The 17,177-nt window shown below is 43.1% G+C and overlaps 1 pseudogene; it reads left to right on the forward strand.

The window, feature by feature from the left end:
• Window positions 1–1,675: 1,675 nt before the first annotated feature.
• Window positions 1,676–16,943, forward strand: LOC126186456 (cuticle protein 76-like; annotated as a pseudogene).
• The last annotated feature ends 234 nt before the right edge of the window (window positions 16,944–17,177 follow it).

A 17,177-nucleotide genomic window follows, 5' to 3' on the forward strand; every position in this document is an offset into this window, starting at 1 on the left:
TTATGGAATTTCATTTAAGGAAAGATTATACATGTGAAGTTTAATTTTTGTATTTCTCAGATTGTAGTTCATTAAATGTTGCTGTTGGGTTCACTTAACCAACAGCCTTTGTCCAATTAATTTTCAATTATTTGAAATCATTATCAAATGTTATGAACCATGAATGATAGCAATCCTTTAGAGAACGCATTGCATCTGTGCATATCTCGGTGGATATTGCAGCTCTGTTATCGAGAGGCGCTGTTGCCGCGTCAGCAGCTTGAATGGCGTTATGAAGTGCAACCCAGGTAAGCCAGACAGTGTAGGAAGATTATTTCTTTAATTAAATTTCGCATGGATCAAATTTAGTTTCAGAGTAGTTAATTTTTCATCAAAGTGCACAGTCAGATTTTGTGCTAAGTTTTGGACAGGACATGATTTTCTAATAATTCTCACAGGTAGATTTCTCCACGCATTCTAGCAGATAAATTTTGTCACCAACAGTTAGCGTTACGCAAGCTACCAGCTTTAAGGTCTGGTTTGCCTACAATGCAAAACAGGAAGGCCAAAATTTAGCTTCTAAAAGACAATTTACCATTAAAAACGCAGTCAATATTAAAGATCCACTTCCACTAAAATAAATTTACACAGACAACTTACAATAAATGTATCAATATTACCGCCATACATGCATGGTACGAAGTGCAGAGTACACGTGTAGAGGGCAGACTATGTGAGGAAGATGTTCGCACATTTGTTTCACAAGCCGTAATGTTCATCTCACTCGATCAAGCGTTAATGCCAGTATCTGAAAAAAAACGTAATTATTGATGACTTTTGTAATCAGTATTACTGTATTACTAAATGCTAATAATGCTAACAATATTTCGAAAACGGATTTTGTGAGCGAAACGCAATCGAACATTTTTGTTTCCGTCCCTCAGAAAATTTCATTTTACCCCTAAGGGGGTAATAACCCCAGGGGGGGAAGCACACTTGAAGTTATTTCTATATCTTTTGGTGACTTTCCATCCAAGATATGCTTTTGCATCCTGTCTACCAAGAAATCGTCAATACAAATTGTTACTGTGGTGTCACCGCCAGACACCACACTTGCTAGGTGGTAGCTTTTAAATCGGCCGCGGTCCGCTGGTATACGACGGACCCGCGTGTCGCCACTGTCAGTGAATGCCGACCGAGCGCCGCCACACGGCAGGTCTAGAGAGACGTACTAGCACTTGCCCAGTTGTACAGCCGACGTTGCTAGCCATAGTTCACTGAGAATTACGCTCTCATTTGCCGAGACGATAGTTAGCATAGCCTTCAGCTACATTTGCTACGACCTAGCAAGGCGCCGTATTCAATTTATATTGAGATTCTATTAATGTATCATCAAGAGCTATGTTCTACAAATGTGGATTAAAGTTAAGTATTCCAGAAGCTACGTACTTTTCTTTATAGCATTCATTACGTATCCTGTTTCAGACCTCACGCCAGCCTGCGTGAGTTTAAGCGCGTGCCTTTCGGCTTCCTCTCATTGTGTCTAGGCTGTCTTGTCTAGACACAACAGTTACCTATACCCAGATAATCTCAGAGCACAGAGCGCTTTGAGCATTACCTAGTTGGTTACAAACCTACGACCAGTCGAAACAGAAAGAGCCCATTTGCTGCTAAAGCGCTACTGTTGTCGTGCTGAATGCAACAGCTGGTCGGATCACGTGTCGTGGATGGAGTTGAACCTCTTTCACTGAGTTTGACTGTCGACTGCAGGTTAGACAAGACGTGCCATATCGGTGCAGTTCATAACAACCAGACTATGGGCGGCCGGCGCATAGCACTCACCACCACCTATGACGTGGTGAAGCCCCTGTTTCGTCACGCGTCACGGTTTCATGTAAAGAGAAGCAATCTGTATGGAGTGAGCGTAGCGTACTACAACAGTCACATGACTTCTATAACTGTTTTTTCTTCCCCTCTGTTCTTTTACTAAGAAGAGATGACATGGAAGGAGATCAATGATTTTCACCAGCCGATCCGGTGGAAGGTTTAGTTGCCGTATATTGGATTCGAGAATTAGTGATTGTTATAAAATTTACCTCAAATGGGAGGCTCAGATACAAAGAAGTATCTTACTTATGCAATGGTGTAAGTGCGTGGGACTGGCTAGAAGACCTGTAACGTATTGCGAAAATATTAGCAGTTGTGAAATTGCATATTTAACAAAAGTGGTGCCGTGACCGTGTTATTTGAAACTGAAATAATGGCAGGCTTCTTTGAAGGCATCGGCTTTGAAATCCCCGAACTAAATGTTCTTAGCATTAACAGAGCTGACAATTTCTGCTGGCCAAATACATCTCTTTGTTATCGGCATTTCGCCACAGTCCCACATGTAGGCTGAAGCTGTAATGAGGAACATGGATTATTATTGAATGTAGTGATGATTAATGTTAATTTAATTATCAAAATTCGCCACAGTCCCACATGTAGGCTGAAGCTGTAATGAGGAACATGGATTATTATTGAATGTAGTGATGATTAATGTTAATTTAATTATCAAAAAAACTGACTGAATTACGTTCAATGTATTTTACGATATTTATGTAAATTTTACACATTACAAAATGGTTACCGTACCTGTAATGGAAGAAGGAATCTAGTAGCATCTACAGGTAAAACAGAAGCGTGTCTCCTTCGTGGCAGCGAGGGGACGTAAAACAATCGGTCATTTATTTAAACGAAATATATCACAGCGATTAGTTAAAGGTTCTTAAGCGCAGCTCATAGCTACTTTATCGATATGGGGGTGTTACGCTTCGGTATAACGCTGTCCGTTTACATTTTGCCCTAAGGTCGCAGCTTTAATATTACATGTACTTGCCCTGGTTTTACAAAAATGGTTCAAATGGCTCTGAGCACTATGGGACTTAACAGCTATGGTCATCAGTCCCGTAGAACTACTTAAACCTACCTAACCTAAGGACAGCACACAACACCCAGCCATCACGAGGCAGAGAAAATCCCTGACTCCGCCGGGAATCGAACCCGGGAACCCGGGCAAACGGAAGCAACGCTGTTTTAAGAAATGTTAGTTACCACCCCTGGTCGCTCTCTATTTAGATCTGGTACCACACCCCCATGTGACCCTCCACGACAGACGAAAGTCAAGCCAATCAGATGTAGGTATGGCATTTTTTGGCCTGAAGTCGCCTTTAGCGAGGTCAGCCACCTGATGCAAGTTGTCCTATTTCACGCCACTTCGGCGACTTGTGCGTCTATGATGAAGAAACGAGAACAACACACACACACACGCAGGCACGCACGCACAGCCACGCACACGCACACGCTCACGCTCACGCACACGCTCACGCTCACGCACACGCACACACTTAACCCAAAGCAGAGGAAATCTTCGACCTGGCCGGGAAACCAACCTGTGTCTCCGTAATCGAGACTCAGGAGAGCTAAATATAAGACCATGACGTACTGACAGTCAGCACAATGAAGTATTATGAACATGCGAGACCGATTTATGGAATCAGCGCAGTAAAATAAACTGAGGTGACAAAAGTCACGCGATATCTGCTAAGATCGTGTCGGATCCCATTTCCTACGTCGTAGTGCACGATCTCGATGTGGCATCGACTCAACAAATTATTGGAAGTCCACTTCGGAATTATTGACCCATGTTGCCGTCTATCACTGCGCAAGTGTTACCGCTGTAGGAAGATGTGCACGAAGTGACCTTTCGATTTTTTCCCTTTAATCTTCGTTGGAATTCGTGTTCAGCGACCTGGATGGCCAAATCATTCGCTCGAATTGTCCAGAATGTTCTTCAAACCAATCACAAACTACTGTGACATGGGGCATTGTCATCCATAAAGTTTCATAATTTTTCGAGAATATGAAGTCTATGAATGGTTCGAAATGGTCTCCAAGTAGCCGAAGACAACCGTTTGCAGTCAATAATCGGTTCAAGTCGATTAGACGACCCAGTCACTTCCAGGCAAACACAGCCCTCAGTACCATTATGGACGCGTCGCCAGCTTGCACAGTGCATTGTTTGCAACTGGGGTCCATGGCTTCGTGCGGTCTGCGTCACACTGGAACCTTACCATCAGTTCTCACCAAATGAAATCGGGACTCATCTGGCCAGGAACCGATTTCCCAGTAGTCTCGGGTCCAGCCGATATGGTCACGAGCCCATGAGAGGCGCTGCAGGCGCTGTTGTGCTGCTAGCAAAGGCACTCGAGTCGGGCGTCTGCTGCCACAGCCCACTAACACCAGATTTCGCCTCACTGTCCTAACGGATACTTTCGTGGTGCGGCCCACAGTGATTTCTGCTGTTATTTCACGCTGTGTTGCTTGCCTGTTAGCAGTGACAACCCTTCGCAAACGTCGCTGTTCTCCGTCGTTAAGTGAAGGCCTTGGGCAGCTCCGATGTCAGTGGTGAGAGGTAATGAGATCTGGTGTTCTCGACACACTCTTGCCACTGTGGAACACGGAGTATAGAATTCCCTAACGATTTGCGAAATGGGATATTGCATGCGTGTAGCTCCAACTGCCATTCTGCTTTCGAAGTCTGATAATTCCAACGGTACGTTCATAATCACGGTGGAAACCTTTTCACATGAATCACCTGACTACAAATGCCAGCTCTGACAATTTACAGCCCTTTTATAGCTTGTGCACGCGATATTACCGCCGTCTGTATAAGTGCATATCCTTATCCCATGAGCTATGTCATCTCAGTGTAGCTAGACGTGGAGACGTGACAGAATGCCAGAAACCAGCTGTGGTGTTTGGACGTCGCTGTGAGCACACCTTTGTGAAGTCAACCTGTTTGTTGCTGTATGAACGCGGACTGTTCAATGTGTCTACATGCAATGGTATACCACTCGCACCCATAATAAACTGGCAAGGACAGTGATACCAACTTCCTGACCGACAGGGAGCGGAGAACGAGTGTCAAATTGGACGTAAATTTCTACTGACAGCGATTGCAGGTCTGTTTCAATCAATCTTCGAGTGAACATTTTGGGAAGCGAATTGTATGCAGTGGACATGTGGTGTCGTATACCTCGAAGAAGACGTTTTCTCGCTGAGGAACTTATGTTATCAATCGAATAACCCGGGCCACAGTAGGTGTAGCAGATTGCCTATAATGCGGCTCCCAGAAGCAACACAAATTTGATTTTCGTATGTCGTATAGTTATTAGCCAAATTTAAAAAATGCAACGCTGCCATAATCTACTCAAAGTTTTCTATGTTTCACTTTGTGTTATGTTAAAGGTTTAGCACAATAAGACCAGTATTACACTCAGAAACTCTGTACACGTCCTGAGGCATTGTAACTCATGGCGTCAAAATTACTGAGACGATATTCGTCCAGTGGTGACAAAGAGAGCACTTAGCGACTTCGAAACAACTTTACACATAATGAAACACCTTTACAAAACTGTTTCTCGCCGACACCCGCACAAAATGGTGACGGGAAAAAATTTTTTTTCCTTCATTTTCGTTGTTCATGCAGAAACACTGCCGCATCAGGCATGACATTTTAATTTATTGCTTCTTTACTAATAACTATAACCGCAACTCACTTTGCAAATAGTATCTACGTACACCACTGAGTGTACCTGCAAAATTATGTGATTCAACGAGAAATAATCGGGACATATGACGTCATAAACATTCAGATACTTGAAAACTAGCTCTTGCTTAAAGCTCAGCGCAAATTACCCGTACTATATTCATCCAGCGATTGATAAGGACAGTGCATTAACGACGTCCAACACACTTCAAGCGTAATTTGAAACCTTTTCAAACTTTCACTTACACGCATAACATCAAATATCTAACGCAGTAACTGATTTGTGAAGTGTTCAGACGTTTCTATACGCAGGAGTTCGTTTCTGTGAAGAACTGGGGTGGTAGGTTTACTGTCAAAAAGCTAAAAGTCATCAATTCGACTGACAAAAAAGGTGGCCAGGCGCCAGCAGGACTTGGTACAAACTTAGTTATCTCGTATACAGTCAGATCAACCTTTTCGTGAATCAAGAATCTTGACCATTTTTGCCTGTTATCGACATTGATACAGCCAAGATGCGGTCCCAGAGAGTCAGAGACTTCCAATTATGTTTTAATTTCAACTTTTACGTTGGAAAACAAATGGCAAAAGAACATTTTTTCGTGTGATCTAATTACAAATTAACGATTTTCCGTTTTTTCCTTTACATGTACTCTGAAACCTTGCTTCTTGCCAAATTCCTCGATTCTAGGTCAACGGGAGGTACCCCATAGTTTTTTGTGAGTGAGTTTGCGAGTATCAAAATATGTGACGTAAATGGCCGTATCTGTTGACTGCATTGACTTAGAAGATTCAATTTTTTACACCAGTAAGGGACCGTAAATCTTAGTATGTGACATAAATTTCAACTTGATACGTCAACTGTTACTGTGAAAAAAAGCTTCTTAACTGTCTGACAGACCGACATACAGACAGACACGGACAATCATTCAAACAAATCGTATTAATGAGTTTGATTACTGATGTGTTGGCAGAAGAGCCAACACCGTGTTGCTAAAGGAGGCCGAAATGCACGCGTTAAGCTCACGCAGGCTGGCGTGAGGTCTGGAACAGTTAAAAGAGTTGAGTCTAATAAATAAAGTACGAAGCTCTTGGAATACTAAACTTTAATACGCAATTGGAGAACATCGGTCTGACGGTACAGGCTTTATAATCTCAATATAAACTGGTAATGGCGCCTTGCTAGGTCGTAGCAAATGACGTAGCTGAAGGCTATGCTAACTATCGTCTCGGCAAATGAGAGCGTATTTGTCAGTGTAGCATCGCTAGCAAAGTCGGCTGTACAACTGGGGCGAGTGCTAGGACGTCTCTCTAGACCTGCCGTGTGGTGGCGCTCGGTCTGCAATCACTGACAGTGGCGACACGCGGGTCCGACGTATACTAGCGGACCGCGGCCGATTTAAAGGCTACCAACCTAGCAAGTGTGGTGTCTGGCGGTGACACCACAATTACAATAAGGAATTTACAATGCTTAATTTTGACAATCACACGGATGTGTCGCAAGGAAAGGACGACATAGAAAATTAACAATATTCTTCAGTATAGACAATCCTTAGTCTGTGCCACATAGAGAGTACAAGCGAAATAACTACAGTTGACACTACTATAGAATTCGCTGATCTTGAAGCTGCTATTGAACTGGCCGTCACCAGTCGGTCGCGGCACTAATGTTCTCTTCGCATAGAGGCCTGGAGGTAGGTCGGTCAGCGTGCGATTGGCTGATCTCTTCTCACAGCCTTCCCGTCTCTGTCGTTCCCGACTGGCGTGCCGGCTTTTTACTTTACGCCATAACAGACTGAGATGGGGAACCGTAATAACGGACACCAGCTGACTGGTGCCATGCAGCGTGGTCCGAAATGTTGTAACTTTGTGTGCATTCAAATGCTGCAAAGTGTCGAGTGCACCGACGGTACAATAAAGCGAGGACGGGAGGGTGAGGGGGAGATATTTTTCGTGCCATGACCTGGGCCTAGTCATTCAGTTTACCGTGAACATGAACCAGAGTGATTATTTCAACAATTTCGTTCCCCTGTCTGCTACATATTCATGTTGAATATGTTGTAGACATTCCTGCTTTCCAAGATGACAACAGACCTCACAGGATTGTATGCCCCCGTTCCTCATGCGACGAACGTTGAGGCATTCTGTTACGCCTCGACTGGGCCGCTAAATCACTCAAGTCCATATAAACTGTCTGGGATTACTTGCAGCAGCGCGAGGAATCTAATGATCAACATCCACCCACAATCCAATGGAGCAGCTCTACGGGATCTTACACTGACGTGACATGGTATAGCGATATTCTCATATACAGATGGCATTGATTCATGCGAAAATGTGTCCGACTTCATTATGGTCGCACGTCGGGAATTAACAGACTTTGGACGCGGAATGGTAGTTAGAGCTACGCGTATAGCACATTCCATTTCGAAAATCATTAGAAAATTGAATATTCCGAGGTCCACGGTGGTAGCAGTGTGCTGAAATTAGCAAATTTCAGTAATTATCTCTGACCACAGACAATGAAGTGGCCGACCGCCTTCACTTAACGACGGAGAGCAGCGGCGTTTGCATTTTTTCAGTGCTTATAGACAAGCAACGTTGCTTGAAATAACTACAAAAATCAATGTGGAACGTATCCGTTAGGAGACTGCGGATAATTTTGCCGTCATTTGGCTCTTTCAGCAGACGACGACGCGAGTGCGTTTGCTGACAGAAGGATGCCGCCTGCAGTGCCTCCCATGGTCTCGTGATTGGAAAACCGTGGTCTGGTCAGATGAGTCACGATTTCAGTTGGTAAGAGCTGATAGTAGGGGTCCATGGAGCTAGGTTGACAACAAGACACTGTGCATGCTGATGGTGTCTCCGTAATGGTGTGGGATGTGTTTACATGGAATGGGCTGGGTCCTCTGGTCCAACTGAAACGATCACTGACTGGAAATGATTACCTTCGGCTACTTGGAGACCATTTGCAGAAATACAGCAAGGCAGTATTTATGTCTCATGTCACTGGGCCACAATTTCTCGCGATTGGTTTGAAGAACATTTTGGACAATTGTAGAAAATGATTTGACCATCCAAATCGCCCGTCATAAACCCATCGAAAATTAATGGTTCATCATCGAGAGATCAGTTCGAGTACAAAATCCTGCACACTTTCACTATTGTGGACGGCTGTAGACACAACATGGCTCACTATTTCTGCAGAGGACCTTCAACAACGTGTGAGTCCATGCCACCTCGAGTTTCTGCACTACGCCGAGCAAAAGGATGTCGGACACGATATTAGAACGTATCCCATGACTTTTGTCACCTCAGTGTAATCACCAGTGAGTGTTTCACCTGTATATGGCTTAACTGGAGGCTTTCGCACTGAACTGAGCCATTATAAAGGCTGCATGAGGTGGTATCTCCTGGGATGACTCGCTTTTGGCCTATTATCTGACTTATTTACTCGCTTAGTAATCGTAGAGCATTGAATCAAGTGGAAGACAGCACCACGAAAACACTAATAGCTATAATAAAGATTAAGTATACCTACAGAAATGGCAGTTATCAATGAGGTAAACGCTGGACAAGCTAACAATCGCAAGTAGCGGTTCTGCAAATGGATTCATATCTATCTGATGGATCGTATTTAATCTTCAGAGCTCTACATTTTGTAACTTTAATCTGAACACAGTACCGTATGTGCCTCGGTGTAGAAAAGTTAAAATTGTATTCTATAAAGCGCTATTAGCTAGGGTTATAATTGCTCTATGTGCCCAAAATATACTAATAGGAGGTCCAGCAGTACTAACAAGGGAACTTCCCCCCTTAGATTTAGTTATAAGTTGGTACAGTGGATAGACCTTGAAAAACTGAACACAGATCGATCGAGGAAACAGGAAGAAGTTGTGTGGAACTATGAAAAAATAAGCAGAATATACAAACTGAGTAGTCCATGAGGAAGATAAACAATATCAAGGCAGAAGTAGGTAGATGAGCGCCGTGGTCCCGTAGTTAGCGTTAGCGGATGCGGAGCGAGAGGTCCTTGATTCAAGCCTTCCCTCGTGTGAAAATTTTAATTTTTTATTTTCGGTTTACATGACAAACTCTTATGTTTTCATCACTTTTTTGGGTTCAAATGGCTCTGAGCATTATGGCACTTAACATCCATGGTCATCAGTCCCCTAGAACTTAGAACTACTTAAACCTAACTAACCTAAGGACATCACACACATCCATGCCCGAGGCAGGATTCGAACCTGCGCCCGTAGCGGTCGCGCGGTTCCAGACTGTAGCGCCTAGAACCGCTCGGTCACTCCGGCCGGCCTTGTTTTGGTCCACACAACCTCCTCCAAAAATATGAAAAGCAATGAGTTTGAAGTAGCAAAGATGTTCTTCACGGTATCGAAAACGAAAAAGTGCTCATAGCTCTTAAGGTATGGATTTTAGAACCTGAGTTTACTAGGGTTTTTTTTTCTTTGGTCCACACTACCACCTCTGAAAGCTGCCTACATTATAATCTTAGCAACAACAGAACCCACACATGTATTCAACTGTCAGAGGTACTAGCGCAATTTTCGCAAACAATTTCGACTCAGTCATTACGGATCAGGTTCCTATACCTAACATTGATAGGTTTACACTTCTCCATCATCCCTGAAAGTTTGCAACACCACGGAATCAGTCTGTATAAATTGTCCTTCCGGATACTCAGTTCAAATGCTTATGTTATTAGTGAACTCTATAATTCCCTACCAGAGGATGTCAAGGGTATATCGGAAAATTGGCTGTAACTCATCGACCGTGATAGAATAAACAACCATTGTCCAAACGATGCTACACTAATAATTCAGGCAAACCGTTTTAAACTGGTTGGAACAGCTTTACAACTATGGCAGTTCTTGAAGTGTAGATGGTAATGGCTATCCACAATACAAAGTTTTTCTAACGGTGTCTCTGAGCAGAGAATGAAAATTGTTATTTTTTGGGTATTATTTTTATTCAGTTTTTTAATTTAGTTTGCTTTTTGTGTTTCTTTCTTTGATCATAATAGCAAAGAACAACGAGATGTTCGACAATATTCAGTGGACAGACGGGTACTAATTTCCATGCTTCATTTTTTCTGTTTTCAGCATTTATATAGAAAGTTTTTTCTTTTTTTATAAGAAAAACTTAACAGTTCAGAAGTGATCATTTCAGTAGCGCCTCGGTAAATAGGGTCTGCGCTGCCGCAACTAAATAACTTTGTAGCTTACCGGCACCATATCATTGAATCGAGAGGTATGATTTATCTTCCGCGACAACTGAAAACATACTAGTTAGGGATTCGAACACGTATCCAATCTACTACACACTTACGTTATTTGGCTAAGAGGAGGTGAATACAAACAAAATATACATACTTTAAATTTCCTTCACAATTTCTGTAAGAACTGTATGGTAATCCTACTGATCAAAGATTCAGCACGTCATCCGAACGATAACATTGTTTTTACACATTTCTGACATTCACTGACTAACATAGAACAAGAGTAATTTAGTAATGAGAACTGTCGAGCCGTTAGCATTTACAGAATTTTACCACTATGATACGGAATGTTTCAATGATAGGCCTACTAAGTAGTAACTACTAAAGCAAAAAAACTACCTTGGATGAGGAAGTCCAGTCGATGTTGTCAAACGTCTACACGTACTAAATAAGAACTTCACGATGGTGTACAGCAAGTAACGTAACCTCATTTTGTCTCCAACCTCGAAGCTCCTGAAGCACTGCACAGCCAGAACCAATTTCTTCTTTCTTCACGGAACAAGTATATAATTAATCCAAATTACGTCGGATAAGGATACTTGTTTCGAAATGCGCTGAAGGTAAAAGAAATGAAATATAATTGAAGGCAGATCTCTTGCTACACAACTTCCTCCACGAGTTTATACACTCTAGACTTTTGTTTGTGAGGGCACCTGAAAATTCTTGCATAGCAGGAAACACGACACTTGCCATGTGTACCACAAGTAGAAAGGGAGGAGATTAAATTTTGACCGCTTCTCGGAAAGCATACATTTAAACAATGTGATCTAGTAAGTTCCGGGTGTGAGACTGCAACAGTTCTATCTCCTGCACATACATATCGGCTGTGTATTTTTCAGACATTAAATTTTTGTAACATGGGAGATAATTGAAACAGGGATTGGAGCAACTCAGCTGTAATAATATTCCCTTTTATTCGCAAAAATGGGTGTCATTAACAGCAGTGTTCCTGACGATGAGTAAGAGTAACAGTGATCCAGGGAATGTTGATTTAAACCCAGTAATTCATCGCAAACTTGCATCAATTTATTAACGGTTTCGCTCTGTGCTGGCTACCTTCGTATCTGAAAATCAAGATATAAAAAATCCATGGAATAAAAAGGACTATGGTGACGCAGCGACGTCAAATGAAAGAAGTATCCAGTACTTCCAGAAACAAACTATCGACTGATGGGGCCGTTGACACACTACTTCCTAAGTACGAAGGCAACTGCCCCATCCAGTAGATCACATCTGAGGATGATCACTATAGACTGAAATCGACAGTAAATTATTAAACATTTGCGATCAAACACTAGATATAAAGAGCATTAAAATCACAGTGTGAATTAGATTGTCAGCTCACTTAATTCTAGGTCCACTCTTATACCTTATACATATGAATGACATTCCATTTAACATTCATAAAGCAGAATTGGTACTTTTTTTTAAAGACGACACTAGTATTATAATAAGTCCAATTAGATACAAAACAGCAGAGATTATTAACCTTGTTTTTCAAAGTATTATTAAGTGGTTTTCTTAAAAAGAAGTCTCCCTATATTCTGAGAAAACACTCAGTATTCAGCTCGGTACAATAAATAAAAACAGGAGTCAGTAAATAGGGTAGAATGCTCCAAATTTTTGGGTGCACGTATCAATGAAAAACTTGTGCTGAAAGAAGCATATTACTTACACAACTAAATTAAGCTGCTTTTGATCTTCGCGTAATTGCTAGTCTTGGAAAGAAACGAATGAACGTCTTGACATATTTTGCATAGTTTCACTCAATAATATCTTATGGAATAATTTTCTGGGGTAAATCAACAGTTAAAAAAGAAAGTACTGACTGCAGAAAAGTGAGGAGCAAGAATGACATGTGGTATCCATGCGCGGTTGTGATGTAGACACCTCTTGAAGGAGTTACGCATTTTAACTGCACCAACACAATACATATATACGCTATCGAAATTTGTCATAAGGTATCCATTACAGTTTGAGAAGAATACCAATGTTATTACCTACACCATCAGGCGAAAAAATTATCCTTCTAATATATTATCGAAGCTGACAGAGGCTCACAAAAGAATTCAATACGGAGCAACTAATAGACAGGCAGAATAGCAAATTTTAAATATAAACTAAAATCATTTCTCCTGGACAACTATTTCATGGACGAATTTTTATTTAAAAAGTGATAAAAACATGTATTTTATGTTACCACCAATCACTATTCAGGCTGATTCGATTCCAGTCATTTTGATAAAAGAATCTATAAATGATCTGTGGAACATCGAACAAACTAATTCGAAAAGGTCTGAAAGATATACGACCAAAATACAAAAAGTGTAGGAGGTGTAGCCGGAGTACTGTTGAACCCTGAAATGTACCACGTCATTTGTTTCACTGTGAGATCAGTGCGGAGGTACATGAAAAACCTGTTCACACAACACCTCATCGTATTCGAGGGTAAACCGAGATATTCGAACGAGAGTGCCATTCTCTACAGCGCCGTGTGGCATGGAGACAGGTTCGAAATTGCTTTCCGAAGCTGCCACCACTGTAGTGAGACAATATGTAATAGTGTGAGACTTGTTCCAGTGTTGACTCAGCGTCCTTTTCCGGACAGATGTTGGTACGAAACTTTTCATTTCTGAAAACTAGAGTTTTGCACAATAGCTGCACTTTCTTGATAACAAACAGTTTCGATCAGACAACAGATGAGATCCTCGGGTATAAAACGACTGACACGGACGTGCATACAATGGAGGATGAGAGTCGACTCTTTTGCCGTCAGAAATAACCTAACGTGTAGTTCTACAGCATCTGTTGGTCAGATATACTCGCGCGTTACACATTTAGAGACATGCTGGACCACACATAGCCACTCGGCCGTGGAAGGCTTGCGTACATCGGCGTCTGCTGCGCTGTCCAGCTATTGCCAAACGGTCCTCCGCCTACCCCTCCAGTCGACGCCGGAGCCCACTGGCGCGCCCTCCCCATAGGTGGTACTTATAACCTGAGGGTCACGTGACCACGGAGGACCGGTGCAGCCCACGGTGGCGATGTACTATAAAAAGGGGTTCCGGCCACCTCCGAGATACAGTTTTCTGCGCAGGACACCAGAAAAACCACCAATCAACCATGTACAAGGTGAATGCTCCTCCATATTCGTCGAAAATTGTTAGTTAGCACCGTAAACCACTGGTCTACCTGCTCTCTTTATCGCAACGAGATAGTTTAAGATAAATGCGGCGTCAAATAGACTAAAATGTTATATAAATCTCCGTTGAACGTAAGGAATGTCACCAGAAACAAAATAAGGGGAATATTCAGCTCCTTTGATTCGTCTCTTAACTTCGGAGGTGTTGTACAGCAACTTTCTTGCAGTTGCTTTTGAAGTTCGTATGAAAACACGCTTCCGACGATGGTGTAGTTCGTCAGATTGTCTTTCAGGGCTTAAATTGCAGTCTAGAACTATTTTCGCGTCAGTTGCGCTTGTAGTATCGACTAATGTCATGTCAAACTGTGCTCAGGAACAAGGATGCAGATTGCCGTATGAGTTTCTCTGTGTACTCCGCTCTCTGCAAGTGAAGCTGCACAAAAGTAAAATTCACAGCGAACAACAGAAGAATTGCAATGAACGTATTCGCAGTCCTATGGAGTGCCATCAGCTGTATAATGGATTAACGACAATGAAAATATCGCGAGCAGAGGCCTTACAATTTGGCTATCCGAGCACGGTTCACGGCCAGGGCCAAATTTCAATGTATCGTCAACCATGTGTCTAAAACCTGTACCTGTACATCCATTATGTATATTCCCATACAAGGGAGACATTTTACCTGAAACTCGCTAGCCCATTGTCGGCCGATAAATCGATATTGCAGTGCCTGTGTTATTCCGAATTGCGATGTAAGATTCCTTCGGACTGCATGCATGGCGGATATCTTCAGCTGACATGATTTCAATCTAAAACATCAAAGGTGTGTCACACAATTTCGTAATTTATACGTACTTTTTGCAACAGTCAAAATGTCTTTCTCTTTTGACTAAGCTCTGCACAGTCAGGTTGCATAATGGACGAGATGTAAAAACAGTGTTTAACATTCTGAGGTATTTGTCACATTTCACTGCCTCCGAATTCAGATTTTATGTAGTTTCGCTGAATTACTTCAGGCTAGTGGTAACATGATTCGTACATAAGGGTCGCGTCCCGATTCTGTCCATACCCTCGTCAAATCCTAGTTAATACTCTCCAATTTGCACGGCTTCGATGGAATGTTAAGCTTCGACCTGTCTTCTCCTTTATAATTGATGCAGTGGTTTGGATACTGCGTTAAGTTGGTGGTCATTTTATAACAGGCCTGGTACGCGAGTTAACATATAGAATGAAGACGGAGACAATACGACCAAGCATAATGTGGCCTCGATGGCTGACGTACTTGCTTCAAAGCATGCGGATTCTGCAGTTTATGGCGGGTCATGGCCCATCTAACATAGGCCGGTGTGAGGTGGAGGTTACACCATTAAGTTAAGTAACGGTTTAGACTTTGTACACATGTACTGTTCGTGTTTTCCTTTTTTCGTTTATAAATGTATAGCTATGGTGTTCTTTTAATCATTGACAAAGGTCTTCTTAGGCGCTTGTGGGGTTTATTGTTCTGAAGAAGGTGTAGTTATCTACGCTGAAACCTAGGTTAACACTAGGTGCTTTTTTCGCAATCGAGGCGGGTTTCTAGTTTTTTAATAAATTGTCAATCAGTTTATCTGTCACGATATTTTCCTGTACCTGCTGTCATTCTTCAGTCATGAGAAAGAAAGTGGAAGTGAGGTAGCAGTAAGTTACATTTAATCTTCCGCATTAAGAATACTGGGAACTTACTGGAAGGAGTTCAGTTGCCTTTTTCAAGACGTCTATGGCTTAACTAAGAAAGAAAGATTAGAGATTAACGGGCTGTTGATTACGTAATCATGAGAGACATAGCACAAAAGCAGATTGGAGAAAGATAGGAACGGAAATCAACCACAGACTTCTAAAGGGAAACCTCCCGCCATTTAGAGAGATCACAGAAAATTCAAATCTGGAAGGGGGATCTAGTCGGCCGTTCTTCAGAATACGTGTCCAGCGTTGTGCTACTTCACTCAATATGTCTAGTACATGCAGTGCTCTGCTGTCGATTTTCGTTTTGTGTCTTCTAAGCCCCCCTCAATTTAGGAAGGAACTTTGCATTAGAATACAAACAATCGGCGTGTTCTTTGGAAATTTGTGGTAAGATCTTCTGGGACTAAACTGCTCAGGTCATCAGTCCCTAAGCTTGCACACTACTTAAACTAACTTACGCTAAGGACAACGCACACACACCCATCCCCGAGGGAGGACTCGAACCTCTGACGTGGGGACAGCCGCGCCGACCGTGACAAGGCGCCTAAGACCGCACCGCGGCGTCGTCTTTGTTGGGGAGTATATACACCCTGCAACGCTTTGGCACATTCATTATGTGATGTCCTGTTTCCTTCGTTTGACGTCACCCTGTGCCTATTTATATCCTTGAGCACTCCCTGACACCTACACGTATTCCACTTTTTGTAGTACATTTATATTGCCAGTATACCTAGCCCTGCGTGTCTCGCCACCTTGTCCCACAAGTGGTTACCTTGCGACAATGCCCCACAGCTCGCCGTCTTCGCGGCGGTGCTGTCCGTGGCCCGCGCTGCCTTCGTGGCCGCCCCCGCCATCTCCTACGCCGCCACGGCGGCCGTCGCCCCCGCGGCCATCACCTCCCAGAGCTCCAACATCCTGAGGAGCTTCGGCAACCTGGGACAGGTGTTCTCCTACACCAAGACCGTCGACACGCCCTACTCCAGTGTCACCAAGTCCACATCAGCAACGATGCCGTCGCCCACGTGGCCGCCCCCGCCGTGGCCTACGCCGCCCCGGCCTACGCTGGCGCCTACGCCGCTCCCGCTGCCTACGCCGCCCCCGCTGCCTACGCCGCTCCCGCCGTCGCCGCCCACGGTCTGCCGGGAGTGGCCTACTCCGCCGCACCCGCTGTCGCCCACCTGACCTACAGCGCCCCGGCTCTGTCCTACGCCTGGTAGAAGGATTGAATCCTCATCATGATTAGCCATTAACTATTTATTCTGCGCTGCGTGTAAATAAACTTTTCGACATTTAACGTGCATTCTTTATTGGCATTTCACCATTAGTATGTTGCCCTCACCTTATAAGTTCAATGCTTCATTGAAGATAAAGAATACAGTTCTCAGCAAAAACTATCAAAACCGCTTATGTAGGACACACTGACTTGAAAGAAGGGACTGAATGACAGGAAA

This window comes from Schistocerca cancellata, chromosome 1, assembly GCF_023864275.1.
Source record: "Schistocerca cancellata isolate TAMUIC-IGC-003103 chromosome 1, iqSchCanc2.1, whole genome shotgun sequence".
In the NCBI taxonomy this organism is placed as follows: domain Eukaryota; kingdom Metazoa; phylum Arthropoda; class Insecta; order Orthoptera; family Acrididae; genus Schistocerca; species Schistocerca cancellata.